This window comes from Oenanthe melanoleuca, chromosome 1 (assembly GCF_029582105.1).
Source record: "Oenanthe melanoleuca isolate GR-GAL-2019-014 chromosome 1, OMel1.0, whole genome shotgun sequence".
Lineage (NCBI taxonomy): Eukaryota > Metazoa > Chordata > Aves > Passeriformes > Muscicapidae > Oenanthe > Oenanthe melanoleuca.
In genome coordinates this window covers 20,141,647-20,157,901 of record NC_079333.1, presented here as the reverse complement: position 1 = coordinate 20,157,901, position 16,255 = coordinate 20,141,647, and the positions used below count along the sequence as shown (strand labels likewise).

The 16,255-nt window shown below is 36.7% G+C and overlaps 1 protein-coding gene across 1 annotated transcript in view; it reads right to left on the bottom strand.

The window, feature by feature from the left end:
- The window catches only part of COL8A1 (collagen type VIII alpha 1 chain), an 86,288-nt gene that overhangs the window by 56,240 nt on the left and 13,793 nt on the right, over positions 1–16,255 (bottom strand). The window contains exon 2 of the mRNA XM_056497423.1: positions 13,168–13,294. The gene's annotated coding sequence lies outside the window, so the exon portion shown is untranslated. The remainder of the gene's footprint in view (positions 1–13,167; positions 13,295–16,255) is intronic.

Sequence of the window (16,255 nt, the reverse complement as noted above, 5' to 3'; positions counted from 1 at the left end):
CTGAACATGGACTAGAATTGATTCTGAATTGGACCACAAAAAAAGTTTTCTTGCTCAGTTAGTGTTTATTTCCAGATATCCTACTATTATTGCATCTTTAGCCATTTATCTTTTTCTTTTCCAAGATGTGACTCACTGAAGTATGTTTCCTAGCTGCACTGCAATCTTTGTGGTACAAAACAGAAACAGAACATGTCTGGGTTTTACTTCAAACTTCATCTCATAAACATTGTGCAAAGACCCCGTGTAAACACTCTAATTGAGTTAGCATTTGAACTTACCATAGATTCATCCTTTAATAAATTTAAGGTCTTACAGATGCCAGTAAACCAGTCTGTTTCATTTAGCACACTGAAGTCACCGTAGAAATAAATAAATGCTAATGTTTTTAAAGTTTCATATCCACAGAAAATGGTGAATGGTGTCCCAACAAGTGATGTGAAAACTGTTGTATAATCTGTCCCTATCACGTTATGAGAGGACTTTTGCCTCCTGTCAGGGAGCACTTGTAGTGTGACGTTTTGGCTACATTTATAATGGGAAATTACCCAAGTATCTAGTAACAGGGTGTTCTGGTTTAAATGCAGAATTTTCTTCACTTTGAAGGGTGGGTGGGATGTCACATTGACAGGTTTGTGAATCCCACTGGCATCTGATGGAGGACTAAAGGTTCTAGCTTGGAATATAAAGCTCGTTAGTTCAGAGCTTGCTTTCTTACTATACATTTAAAGTGCCATAAAGAAGAATTGATTCAGGACTAAATAGTCAAGTGTTGCTGGGTTTGAAATATTTTCTAGAATTTTATGTGTTAAATTACTTCCTTCATGGAAGAGTAAATGTGTGCTTATGCACAGAAAGTAAAAGTAGCTGTATTCCTTTTGTTGTTTCTATAATTATTTCCTGCCCTGTCTTGTATTTAGCAGTGGAGGTAGAAAGACAAGTTTGTTTCCTTTCTCTTTGGTCTGGCAAAGAAATGACTCAGAGCAAAAATGTGTTGGCAAGTCCAGTGACCTGTGAAATCAGTCAGAAATCAGATGAATCAGCTAAGGAATTAACTGCAAAAATAAATTACAAAATATTAAAGCATTCTCATTGCTGCTTTAGCTGTGTTTCTGCACTGGAATCTTTCTATTCACTATTCATAAGAAAAGCATAATCTGAGTTCCCCTACTAACCCACTAAAAAAAATATGAACTATCATATACAAATTTACATATAGCTTAACTTATTTTAACATTTAATTTGAAATGTTCAATAGACCTTGCCATGGAAGTGGGCACCTGCTTTGAGAAACCTATGTCCGAAGTACAATTGTAAAACTTGGATGAAATCATGGGATAAACCCAAAATAGTTTAAAAAGAAAGGAAGGAAAGAAAGACAGCCACTTAGTTGTGTGAGTACAGGCTTGGAGTTCAGGTCTGTATGTTTTTGTTTCTCTAAGTTTTTTAGAGAATTTGCATCACAGAATATCCTTAAAGAAGAGAAAACAGTGCATCTGATAAAATATATCTCCCTGATTTGAGTGCAGTGTTCATGTCGCATGGACAACGCAGAAGGAGTCTGAACATCATGCAAGAGCACACTCCTATCTTTGGAAATTATTCTGCAGAGACTGATTGTGTTAAACTAAATGCTGTAAAAATCACTGGACAAATACTACTACATAATGTGTAAGCTTTGGCAAATTAAAGAAAGCAGATTCAAATTTGAGGTCTTCCTTCCCTGTCAAAAACCCCAGGGTTTATTTTTCTTTTGGAGAAACCGTCTTGACAGCATGAATGGAGGGTGAAACAAGTGAAAACAGTACCTGCTTGTAGCACTGCATATTTATTTTAGCAACTCTTAGGTGGTTTGCAGAGCTTAAGTGTCATATCTGACAGAGAAGGGAGACCAAATGTTATTAGCCAGTATGTTTGCTTTGTGTGGGAGCTACAGTCACTGGAATTTTTTCTTAGAGGACTTGACTGTGACCTCCACAATCAAAAAGTGCCCTGTGCTTCTCACACTTGGGTGATGTTAGCAATCATTCACACCCAAAGAGCGACAGTGGTTTGTGTAGCTGTGTACAAAGCTGGGAGGGCTGTGGTTTTCACAGCATTGCTAAAATACCTGACCAAGCTCTGCAGGCTGAGCTGGTGCTGCAATGGACAGCACAAACAGCAGTGAGTTTTCATCAGCTGTCATGGCCTCTACCACAACTTGCACTTCTAGTGGGTTGGGTTCCAGGATGTAGAGCAGCTAAGGAGTTGGGATGAAGCAGCATCCATGACATAAATGGCATGGAATATCAACTGAAACTTAAATGGAAATTCTTCATGTCAAGCTGCCTTCTGTTGGAAGACCCATACTGACAACTGCTTAGCCACAAAGGTTTTCAATTGCTCTGATCAATATAAAATCCCCCAGGCTTAGTAAAGAAGGTGGTTCACACACATGTAGTGATACAGAGTCAATAAGCTGCTCACAACTGGGTTAGAAGTCACCTGCCTTACAAGAGTTCTGTCTGGTGAACAGAGATTCTTTTGCAGGAGAAGGGAATGAACCAGCTTGTAATCTGTCTCTGCAGCGAGTCTTTCCAGGAACAACACAACTACATTATAAAGAAGGTATTTTAGATGTGAAAAAAATATTATAAACACATTACAGTTTACTTGATTTCATCCTCTTCACTGAACTGTTGCAAGGCAATGCCATCACTGAGCCTGGAAACTCTTGTGAAATATTTGTGAAAATGCTTGATGTGCTTATTCATGGAAATTTGGATTTAGAAATCTTTTTTTCCCTCTGCTTTTATCAAAGTAGTAGCTCAAGCTGTGGAATCATCTACCCCAGCTAGAGAAGGAAGCACTCTCTCCATTCTAAAGAATAATAAGAGGAAAACAGGAAATGTACCTCAAGGAAATCTTCCTCCTGTGTTCTTAAAGATTATGGTTTATTAAACAGACTTCATCTGTTTTGCTAGGGTGCACATCAAATAGCTTTAACCAGTGTTATATTGCCCACCCACATCTCTGTTTTATACCTACCTACCAAACTGATTGTGGTGTGTTTGGGGATGTGTGGTGAATGGGTTATTTTTGTGGGGTATTTGGGCTTTTGGGTTTTGCTTTTTTGTTTGTTTTTCTGGTGATAAATTCCTTAATTAGTAGATACACAAGTTCTTTGATTTCTGTGACTTAGGAAAAAAAGAAGCTTTTGCTTTTTGTGGGTGGGACTGGAAGTACTGTAAGTACTTAAAATTCTTCCTCTTTTCAATTTTATATACCTCGCACAAGTGCTGGCAAATATCTGATTGTTTTGGTGCTTGTATAGGAGAAAAAGCCTGTGAATAGCCTGTGAATCTGATTTCTCTTCCCTCTGACTCTTCAGAATTATGCTTCTCTTGATAAGTTTTATGGCTAACCATGCATTTGATTGAATAGCTGGAAATACTACAGATAGTAACTTCCATGCATAGCTCTAAGGAAGAGGGTGTTCCTTTTTTTTTTTTTTTTTCGCAGTTTCTGTGACTGTTGATTCAACAGAGAGTATTTTTTTTCTTTTTTTAATCTCATCACAAATATTGAGTTGATCTTAAGGTCTTTGCAGTGTTACTGTGCTTTGCCTTTGCCTTGAAGCTACTACCTTGAGCCCTGACAGCAGGAGCCTTGCTCAAGCTGCTATCCTGTCCATAAACATAACCTTCACTAGTTATGGTTGTTCCTAACTTCACCTCTCATCAGAGTGCAGATTAAAATTTAGTTTAGGACACCTCATTGTTTGCTGTCAAGAACATTCTGTGACATAGGTGAATCTTTCCCACTCAAATGGGACAAGTTTTCCATTGCTTTCCCAGGAACTGCCTTTCCACAATTTACTAGGAGAGAGCTAAATTTACCTAAAAAACCTAAATTTACCACCAAGTGAAGGTGCACAGATATGCTCAATGGAAGTTCTCTGCCCCTTCCCAGGGAGTGCATCACGGAAGCAGGAACCATTGTGTGCTGGTGGGACCAATGATTACTGTGTTGCTAATTAATAATTCAACTGCAAAACACTCTAAATTATTTTCTTCCCCCTTTTCAAAGCAACAAGTATATATTTTTCTATTCACATCAAAATTTTAAAAGCCCCATTTTAAAGCTGACGTACGTTTTAATATAGAAATTGGATGTCAGTTGACGATCATCCAATTTTTGGTTGTTCAGGATAAAAATCATGCACTTCACAAGACTTTTGTTCTTCTTTTTTCCTTTTTAATGCTCTTACAGTTCTTAAAATGAAATACAAAAATATCTTATTTTTAGCCTGTTTATTTTTCACTCCAGATGTGATTGTCTTTATTCTCACTAATTTGCTTTCATTCCTGAAATTGATGCTGCTGAAGTAAGCAGCACCCAATATAGTTCCAGTGAAACATAAAAGACACTGATTTAGCTCTTTGAATTTTAATTGAAATAAGTTACTGATGCAGTTTTTCTGGCTCTACTTCTTTTCCTAAAAGAGCAGCAAAAGATTTATTAAAATTACATTGCCTTGTATAAGTTACAAGTTATAGATACTTTCCAGATTTCCACAAATTACTTGTGGAAGTATTTCCTTTTCTTTTTTGGATACTTTAAACACCTTCAAGAACAATTACATTAAAAGAGAAAGTTCCTTCACTGTCAAAGGGATTCTGTCAGAGACACTAGAACAAAGTGGGACTGAGACAGTTTGGAGGAACTAATACTCCAACTTTGCCCCTCCATTTGTAATCGGCATAAATGTGTCAAAACAAAGGACACATCCAAGAATATTTCTATCCCTTCAAAGACCCAGACCAAATTACAACCAAATTCTTTCATCATTTTTGTTTTATATTTGGCCAGTCTTTTGAGTTAGGTAATGGAAACTTAATCCTTCCCTGCTGCAAACTGTTTTGCAAGACCAATGACTATGAAGTTCACCTTCTCAAATCTGAAGAACAAAAAGATATTTAACATTTGTTGTTGTTCTCACAAAATATCCCTGAGTACTCTGGCAAGGTTCTTTCAAGACAAAGCTAAACCTCTAGTTCAAGAATGACATTTATCATGACCTGTAGTACAATGTTGTCATCAAGGTAGTAGATTGTACTGCTCAGGTTAAAAGACTGTATTACTCAATCTGACAAGCCTAACACTTCCACTCAGTAAACTACACTTGTATTCCTTCAGATGTCTAAAACCCTTAGGCCATATTTAGCCCGTGCTCCTTAGGAACCACCAGCTTTTGCAGGAACTACAGAGGGATCTCTTCACAAACGCACATCAGGATTTCACAATGCTGAGTCTGCACACAGCCTGCTGAGTGGAAAAAAATCTTTTCCCACAACTACTCTGTCAATAACAGAACTGCTTGGAATGAGTTGCTGTGGGCTACTGTGTCTATAGCATGACTGTGAATATTGTACCTAAATGTGATACTCTGCTGAGCACATCCATCCAGTACAGATGGATTTGTAGTCAGTCACCACTGGGCCAATATTTTTTCTCCATATTTTTCTGCCTTCTTCAGGCCTATTTCTTATGTCCACTTATTTAAAGGGAAAAATCACTTGTGACATAGTACTTATTTTTCACTACAGGATGTTCTTTCAGCAGTCCTCCTAACCTGATCTGAAGCAATCAACCTTTGGTTTTAACAGATACTCTTCCCAAAGTCAACACTGAAGAATTGAAAATGTTCCAGGGTGGTTAAGTATCTTTCAGATGCATCATGCCCAGCTGGCACACAAGGATCAGCAAAAGGAGCCTACTAGAATGTTCACCTAAAATTGTCTGCTATAGGTTTCCTTACTGTGGAATATCCTGTTCTGGGAATATCTGTGTCCTGTTGGCAGAGTGTCCCTTCTAGATTCCTGAAAGGCTCTTGCACTAAGGAGGAGGAAGAATTCTTGAGTGGAAGAGGAAATGAGAAGAGACATGGAATGCTTGATTGAAGAGAGGGAGGATAAACCTACCTGACAGAGTGTGCCAGTATGTGTCCAAAGGAAATGCTGGAATCCCCCTTCTCGAGGGACTTAAACTAAGCATTAGAAAATGTACTGCAGGAACAGCAGGAAAATGAGATGGATTACCTAATTGTTTTCCATCTTGTCTAAGTCTATTAATAATCCAGATCTCTTTAGCTGCTCTTTTTCTTAGTAATTTCCAAAATATTGTAAGTTCGGAACTACTTATTCGGAAATAAATTATATTAGTAATTATTTATTTTAACCCATCAGGTCTGAGGTGCAGCATATTCTATAACATACTTTCAAAATTTGTAGCTAGGTGTAATACTAAACTCAGGCAAATATATATAGATTCAGCTTCTTTCTACAGTGTTTATCTGCAGTTTTGGGGGCAGTCACTCAGCTGTTTAGTGGTGTGTATGAGTAATTCTGTGCACGTAAATCTGTAAAGTTTGCATAATAATCTTTGAAGAGACTTTGAATTTCCTTCGTTCTCCCCCCTACCACAGATTTTTCCTGATATATCCATACAGATACTGGGACACAGCAAGTGTCCCAGTATCTATATGGATGTTAGTTAGCATGACAAGCATACACCACCTACATGTCTCTAGCAGGCTTGGTAGTATTCAGTCATTTAATAAGGGAACATAAATAGAAAGGATATTATTGCTGAATTGGAAATTTAGCAAGTTTTGTTGTGCTGTTCGCCCGCAAGATTTAAGGTAATTTACTTATGCAAAGAGCTTTCATCTTATCTTTTCCTTATTTCTATAGCCCAAATACAGTGTAGTTTTTATGTTTCTATGTGGCTTCTGATTTTAGTTCCCCATTAAGAAAATTCTATATATAAGCACGTGTACGCTTTCACAAATATTAAACAAAGTATCAGGGAGATAGTTAATTCTATCCCTGGTGTGAAATGTATTACATTGCCTTAGCTCCAGCCATTCACAGACTGAGATAGCTGAATCAGATCTGAGGACTCATACACAGATTAGATAAGCAATGTGGATGTCTTGAACAGCAAGAGTGTAAGTTCTTTAAGATGGAATTCATATATCCTTGAGTTCAGGGAGATGAGCTAAGCAGACTTCAACACGCTATTTCTTCACAAACAGTAACCAGTTTATCATCTAACTCCTGTATTAAGGATTGTATCACCAGTGTGTTTTCACACAAAGGAATTGAGGCACACAAAGATTGTACTCAGACTTCTAAAAGCAGTGGGTGCCTTTGCCACTGATCAGTGGGAGTATTCAGGGCAAGTTATGTGCCTCACGAGTGTGGGTACAGATTTTGTATCCAGGTCCTGCATTTGAAATGTAGAGTTTGGCACACATAGTAACTTGACCCCAGAAATGTCTTGTTTCATAATTTACTCAAACAGAGAGATATAGCTCATTCTAAAAGCAAAATACCAGCATTAACTTCTGTTTAGAAGAAGTAGTATCAAGAAGCTGTATCCATCTAAGTATCTACCTGTAAAGAAGAGAACTGATTCTCTTTTGGATGCAAGGCATTATGTTGACTTGTTTAGGATAGACTTTCAAGGCTGCAATAATTGCTGAAAGCCAGTTACTTTTGCTAAACTCATAAAATTTTTAATCCCTTTGTGAATCTATTATGGAGAATTTGTATTAGTCATCACAATGAGAAATAAAATTTTTTTAAATGTTCATGCTAGAATTCGTGATGCTGTTTAGTAATTTGAGAAAATGGGCTTTCATTTAGCTCCTGTCACAGTGAAATTCGTACAACCCACTCAAAGCAAGAGCATCCATCTGTAACACAGTATGTTCTTAATCAGAACAAACTTACTGTGAGCCAGGGGTCAGTCAAAAAAAGAAATAGGAAGCTTGCAGCTCTCTTTGTGAGCTTCAATAAACCTGTCCATCAGTAACTGTTCAGCAGTTCTCTATGTTGCAACAACACTTAAATAAAATTTCAGTTAATTTTAATTTCTTCAGTAAACGTCTGTCCTATATACCATAACTGTTCATGAATCAATTATTTTGTGTATATATTATAACTCTTGAAATAATGTTTTTTTAAATAGATACAGCTGGAAAAAAATCTTGGGTTTAGGACAAGAATGGCTAAACTAATGAATAGCTGATAAAAATATTAAATAAATGTTACTTCATCATTTAGTCAGTACATTCAGACAGTAACAATAAAGTTGTACCTGGACGAGCTAAAGGGAAATAAAATAGCTGAGTCATTTTCAGTTCTGTCTAGCACTATTGTAAATTACTGAGCTTTTTCTAAGAGACCTGACTGATGTTTGAATAGTCCTTTGCATTGGGGAAGATTCTTTTTCTGAACTGAAAACATTTTCAGTCTTTTAAACTTCCTCCTACTTTTATGCAGTAGAAGTTTAGCTACCCTGAAGCACTTCAGGATAGAACAACACACTTCTGCTTGGTCTCAACATAAATGAATTTGAAAACCTGTGCCTAGCAACCACAACAATAAAATGCTATTGGTTTTGGTTTTCTTTTTCTTTTTTTTTTAAAGGTGTTTTTTCAGCAACACAACTTTAAGTTTGAGCATCTGCTGGAGGGAGTGATTCTTATTTTTCTAACAAAAACATTATCTTTGAGGCTAGCCTCACTCTAGAAAGGGGAAGTTTTCAGGCTGTTTCAAGCATTTTGACAGTCTTTCTTATTTTCTCCCTGCCCATGCAAAACCATGAATTTACCATTGAAGATGTGATTGCAAGTTCACTGAGCAGAGACTTTTTCTAAGTATAGGTTCAAGCCTTTTAAAAACATATTTACCCTAAAGAATGTGCAGAACCTTTAATATGCTTATGATTGCCAAAAGCAGGGACTTTTAATGTATGCATGTGAAATATTCAATAAAAATGAACTGCTGCTCCAGCTCTGAAAAAAGACTGTACTGAGAAACTTTGCCAGATGACACCAGGTCGTGAAGTGCTTTGTGAGAAATGTCTTGGCCTGTTCTAGTTACTGATGAAATTTGCTTTCCACTTCAGTAAGGCCAAAATTTCACAGTTGGATGATGCCCTAGAGATTATCAAGAACACTAAGAAAAATTTCCCATCACCTCTGATTAATTACTCAGAGTAACAAGTGTTCCCCTGGGCCACGTTTTGTCTCAACTATAGATAAGCATTGCTGTGTGAATTTTAATGAAGTGCAAACTCTGCAGCAAGCAGGATAAATTCACCACTGCACCATGTGGTCTTGTTGGCAACCTGGTAACATAAATCTAGAATAATAGCAATTGCTCTCTAATATAAAAGTGATAAGAACTTTAAGGATTCAAGTGTATTTTGAGATGGGGAGGATGAAAAGAGGGGAGAATAACACTAAAAGAGCTTCAGTAGAAATTAATTTCATGTATAAGAGTTATTTGTAGAGGAAATTGTGGAATATTGGCAGGAGCATGATATCCGTGAAAAATCTCCAATCCTTTCTACAGTATGAATACTGGGGTTTTTTCTTGTTAAATTTTTCTTTTAAATATTTTTTCTTGTTCAATATTTCTTTTTTTATCTTTCTACCAGTTAGTGCATTTAAAGTATTTACTAGTGTCCATAAGAATATACAGCAGGTTATCCAAAACAGATGAACAGATGTGTTTTTTTAATTAAAGTGCTCTTTTGTTATAATCAATATGTTATAGCATATAATTAACTCATGAATATCATGATTACATCAGGTTAGTACATTGAGAATCATTCATAAAAGTTAGGTCTGTTGGTAGATTTGGGATGCATGTCCTTCTTCACTTGGTTAAACAAAGTCATTGCCTTTCCCAACATACCTTGCCTTGTTTATATTCTCACACTGAAGGAAAAAAAGGTATTTGTTTAGCTATGCAAATGAAAACTCACTTGGGACATACTTTTGTTTTTCCAATTCATGTGTTTCAGTGTCTTTCTCCCTCCTTTTTAGCCCTATGCTGAAGCACAGCTTTTCTTGAAATTGAAGTGGAGGGTGTACATGTTTTGAACCTTTTTTTTTCTCTGTTATTTGTACAGAACACAAGTTTGAAAGGGCTGGAATAATAGAGACACAAGTGCCTCTTAAAAATCTGCATAGTTTCAAAATTTTGTGTAGACTTGTGTGTAATCCTCCAAGAACTCCTCTGTGAGGAGGGAAGCATAATTTGTCTCTTTTTATAGATAGCAAACACAGAAGTGGAAAAGCTACACAACTGTAAAAACAGACATATGGTCCCTAATCTTTGATACAAAATGGATCAAGGGTGGTGGTGGAATAAAAGAACAACCCGAGCAAACAAACCATCCCAAACAAAAAGAACCCAACCCAAAACAATTGCCAGAAGACCTATCAGGTTTACTACTGAGTTTGTCCAGGGAAAGGCTTTGATGATTCACAAGTGGCTCTTGAGCTGCCAGTCTTTTCACTTTGCTTGCTGTGCATGTAGTGCTGCCCATCACCTGTTGTTAATTATAACATCCTATAAATCTAATGTTAGAAGACTAGCACTGGGACACAGTGCCTGCCCTGGCTTAATGGACACTCTAGGAAAAAAATAATTTTTCAAGAATTTATTCCTGGACGAGCTTCTATGAACCTGGCATTGTCATGAACTGATACTTCTATTAAGAAAAACACAAGTGAGTGCCTTTAAACAAATAAGGTGCTGGCTTTGTACAATCATTGTGGTTTCAAACACAGTATCAAAAAACACTATGATGGGAAGCTATCATTTAATAAATCAAAATACCTTACTTAGTAATAAATATTTTTCTTAGAAACCACAATATTCTTTTTTCTGTGGATCATATGACTTTCCAGTTCCTGAATTTTTTTACATTACTGGAGTAGCAAAGGAACGTGGGAAATAACTCTGCATGGTGAAATCATTCAGTTAAGCTGTGCCTACACTGTGGTTAGAACAACTTAAAAATGTGTGATTTCAGGCATAGGTGATCAAATTATTCCCTTTTTCAGGTAGTCACAAGTTGGCTGAATTGGGCAGTGCTGCTTTTCTGAGATGAGGAAAGTGTTTAGTTTTGACAAAATAATTTAAAATTCATTTCTTAGCTTTGTATTCTACAAAGAGGTGAGCAGTATTTCCATCTCCAGCATGGGGAAAAATTTCCTGCCTGTATGGGCTCTGAGCATTAAAAAAACCACAACAAACTTGTGAAGGCCATAAATTGCTGCTATTGACTCTGTTCTATGTTGGCTGCTGTTCAGGTAACTTCCACTTATATTGATAAATCAGCCTTTGTAGTTAGCAGTGAAAAGAAAACCAGTATTTAAAATAAAAATAAACATGAAAGAAACTCTACAAAGATGTAGATTCTGCTCTCAGTGACAGTAGTCTAAATTCAGGTTTGGTCTAGACACAAGTACTGTAAAGACTTGCACATAAACATCTATAAGAAACATACTGTTGCATTTACACAGATGTATTCTCACATGTAGAATTACCTACTCACATAAAATGTCAAATTGACTGGCACCTATCTATTGACATTACCACAGACTATCAGGTGAGCTGGTCTTAAATTTTTAGCAACAGGCTATGGAAACATATATGCACTTTCATACTTGCATGCATTTGTACATCAATTCATACATAAGTAAGTTTCACCTAAAGAATACAAGTAATAAATTCTTCTGTAAGTAATACTGCTCCATACAAAGACCTTCAAGTTTCCCAATGTCTGTTAAGAAAGGCATAAAAAAGTTTATACAAAGTCTGAAGAATCACCTTGTTTTACTGGAATTCTTTTTATGATGCATTTCTCATGCAAAGACCACAGTATTCTTCCATTTTTTGGTTCCATAATTATTCAGTATTCTGAAGTTTTGTGTTCCTGGGTGTGAGATTCTTTTTCTAATGAAGTGGAATGTGGATATGAATATATTTGTATAGCTTCAATAACTTACTGGCTTTGCTTGCTGGTAAAAATATGCCTTTGATTATCCTTAAAACTCCCAATTCAACCTTTGGGGAAGTTGAGCTATATTTTTTTTTGCTGTTCACATGACATGGTGTGCATTCTAGCTGAGATCCAAGGCACTGTACAGTGGACTCACATCAAAAGAGAAAATGTTGTAGCAGACCTTGATTGGAAACTAAAATGTAACTTAAGGAATATTAATAACAGAAAGGTATTGAAATCAGAGTTCTGGCTTTAGGCAAACAATTTTTCAATGGTCCAAAATGCTGGTTTAAGAGATGGATAGGACAAAAATTGCTGAAAATGTATAAGAAATATGAAGCCTTGGAACAAAAATAAAATTGGAGTATCATTTGTTTAACAGACAGGGCTTTAAATGACCTCAAAGAACTATGCTCCATGTTGGTTACTGTTTTGTAATGGAATTCCATTACTTTGAAAGCAAACGTGGAGCCTGCAGCAGCTTTGTTAGATGCACTTATAAGAATATATCTATCCATCCTCTAGCTGATCTTCCTGTGCTCCTAGCTCTGCATTTTGTTTCTTTTTGTATTTTATGGCAACCCACTTAAATCTTTAGGATTCCTGTTAGTATACTATGAATGTTGTGCAATGCTATTCGGGCAATGAACAGAAAACTGACAGTATCTTGATTACTGATGTGCCAGGAAAGGAAAAAATACTTTCTGAAAATCTTTTTTACATTAACTTGGTTCTGAAGTTAATTATATCTCTGCATGCTTATGGGCAAGCCTCAGAGCCACCTGCTTAGTTTGTGGGTTTTCTTGCTACAATTCTCCAGCTGAGTGCCTTCCTGTCTGCATCCTAAGCTGCATGTTCCTGTAACACACTGTGCCTACATCAGCCCTGTGCTGTGTGCAGTTCCTTTCTCGAGGGAAAATGTGACACTGTTGACCAGTGACTGGGGGGCTTTCAGAAAGGCAATTTTCCTGCTGAGTGAGTCATATTTATGAAGTAGGCCACTGTGGGGATACCTATCCCAATAAGCAAAAACTGATCTCAATTTGTGTCTGAAAAGAAGTTGATGTCCTTGGCAAAGTCTCCCTCTCTTAGGATAATACTCTGACATCTTCTGGCTTTGTGAATGGAGAAGTTATCATCTCTGGCTAGAGGTCAGCATTCTCATGTAGTTTCTACCTTTTGTCTCTGAAGATTTTTGACAAGATAGATCCTTTTTGATGATGATAATTTTTCTTAGGAAATTAAACTTCAAAAGACATGTTAATTGTGTTGTTTCAGCATTAGAGTTTTTCATTAATTATGTCAGAAAATTACCTCAGCTTAATAGGAGAGTACTTCACTATACCAATTCTGATATCCAGACTCCACATCCAGTAATGAACAGATCATAACAGTGCTGAGTATCAAATTTGAAGGATTCTGACAATCTGCATTTTCTTTTCTAGAAAGAGAAGAAAGAAAGAATGCATGTTAATAGCCTTCAAAAAGGCAGGAGAGCAAAAAGATATTTTTGACTTTACTTGAATAAATAAGCTACTGAGAGTTTATTTTATTTTCATATTTCATATTTCTATATTATCAGACATTAATACATGAAATAAACACACCACAGCCCAGGAAAATTGTGTTTAAAACTGTTAAAACTCAGGTTACAAAGGCACCATGAAGGGCTCACATTTTGGTTTGTTCTGTTTTTATGAGTAATATCATCTGCGTTCCTCCAGTATGCTTTGGTGCAGCTCTATAATTCACAGAAAACTATGTGTTATTTTCTCACTGAACTACTTTATATATTACAAAGGATCATTATTTCTAGTTGTACACAACTAATTTTTCTCTCCTCAACAGCAGTCAGTTTCAAGCTTGGTCAGAATTTTGAAAAAGCAAAAGCTGGAAAGATGAGAGAGAAAATTGAAATACTTCAGTGTACAGTGTAAACTCTGGTTTATCACAAAATACCAGACAACAAATTGCATCAACCAAAGCCTAAAACCAAAGTAGTTTTTCCCCTGCCTCATAAACGAGTAACAGTCGACAGCTCTGGAATGTGCACTCCTCTCCCATGAAAACATTTTTCCGCTCTGCCTTTTCCAAAACTCAGAAGTTCAAAGCTAAACTACTACATGTTATAAAAGAACAAATTTACCATGACACTTAAACAAAGACATGAGTCAGTGTATTCAGATTTCTTGAGGGAGGAAGGAGTTATGTTTCTTGTTAGGGCAAGGTCTGCAGTAAAGAAGTTATTTTTATAGTTTTATATATCTCCTTATAATTATTTATTCACGCAGATGTTCTGTTTTACTGCACAGTTAAAGCTGTAATTCATGCCCTTTTTGTAATGGATATATTAATTGAGGTTTACAACATTTCTCCTCAGAAAGCAAAATATTAACATCCTCATTAAACAAAAGGGCAAATGCAATCACAGACTTTAGGAAATTTGGTTCACGATTATTTAGGATATCCATGGCAGTCTGGGAACTTCAGCAGTTTCTCTTTGCTCTGAAGAGTGCAATTTGTGTTCTTGGGAATGGCATGAGCAAGGTGGCTAGCATGTATGTTAAAAACATAAAATGAGGTGGCTGTGGACAAAACAACCTATAACTGGAAGAAAAAGCATGTGATTTTGTGTCCTCTTGAATGTGAGATGTAGAACGTAATAGATTAAGCAGCTGAATTGCTGTATGTAGTTTTTAAAGCTGTCTAGGAAACTTGGAACACCATTTCCATTTATTTGGAACAAGTGGCTGACTCATTTGTCTGCCTTGAAAAACCTCTACGAGTGTTCCTGATTGGAATAAGATGAATATTCTGAAAGTCATTGCTCTTGTGAAACAGGAAAGAAGTCACAGAAAGTCACAGGGCTCCTGTTAATACTGAGCCTCATTGAATGTAATATCAATTTGGAATATGTTAAAGGAGGCAAACTTCTAGGTACTATAGCAACTTTAATATGTCCACTCTTTCAAGCAGATTGATGTGGCCAAGTCTTGTCCTTTGTGAATACAGAATTTGGGATAGCTTGATCAAAGGTCTGCTCTGGATTCAGACCTTTGACACTGAAAGTTATATTCAGTAGGATGGAACCAAAATTAGAAAATCCTTGAGCATGGAGAAAACTGACATATCAAACTGTATCCAACAGCCCTTGCACACCATCAGGATTCAGTTTTCCCTTATTAATATGTAAAGATTTATTAGGTCAGTCTCTAAAAGCTGTGTTGAGCAGCTGTAGAGACAATATGCTCAAAATGAGTGGCACAATTTTTTTTCCTTCAAATGCAATTTTTTGGGGTTTTTTGCCTAGCTGGTTGCTTTACCTATAGTCATAAGTACTCTTTAGCCTTTTTAAAATCCCATCATATTGTACAGGGTAATACAGAGAGGCTTTAATGCAATTAATAAATGGGGTTTTAAAATTTTTAACTTATTAAATGGCAATGTTTCGATTTTTCATGTATTTTTAGAGGCCTTTAACCAACTGGACCATTGAATTTAATGTTGGTTTATGAAGGAGTTCGTCTGTGAAAAGTAACATTTCTAGTAAGGGAGAATGTCACAGTCAATTTTGTTGGATACAGGCATGTCATACTGATAATAGTGCCTAAAAGTACCAGTCATCCAAAGAGGTGAACCTGCATTAAGTGGCCACTGAGTAGATGAACCATGTTTTGTTAGCCTTTGGAATAAGGACAAAAGTAAACTTTGTCTGATAGACAATAAACTCATTTAATTTTCAGTCATTATGCATTAAATTGTCAAAGTTACTAAGAAAGCAACACCAGGATATAAATGTCATTGAGCAGTAGGGTGCAATTAGGAGGCAGTGCCTTGATGCAAAGAGGGCAGCAGATGAGTAACAGGCCAGTGGTAGCTGTGCTGGCCTCCTGTGTGCAAACAAGGATGAAAAGGGGTTTGCTCCCCACTTTCCCTGGAGCCAAACACAGTTCTCACCTACGAGCTGCTTTGTTTGGCTACGTGGGCAACACAGGCAGCAATGCATGTTCTGCACCAGTCAGAACCACAGTTTGGGCAAACTCAGTACCAAGCAGTGCAATAGGATTATACAGGGGAAAATATGTATTCTCTTGGCCCTTGCTTCCACCTCCCACATTATGCAAGGGAGCAGGGAAGGGACTTTCACCAGAGGTTAGGAAAATTGTGATTTATAACGTTGGTGGCAGGTGGAACAGGAGAGACTGTGGGATCAAGGGAGCCAAGTATTTTAAACATCTGTTATAGGCCTGTGCCAGATGCAGGATACCAGACAAGATGTGCCATTTGTCTGTTCTTGAATGGAATTTCCTATGTCCCTAATACCAAGCAAACTCTGTTTATTTATAATATAACTACTTCTGATTTTGTAGAGATGATATACAGCACATTTCATCTTTTTACT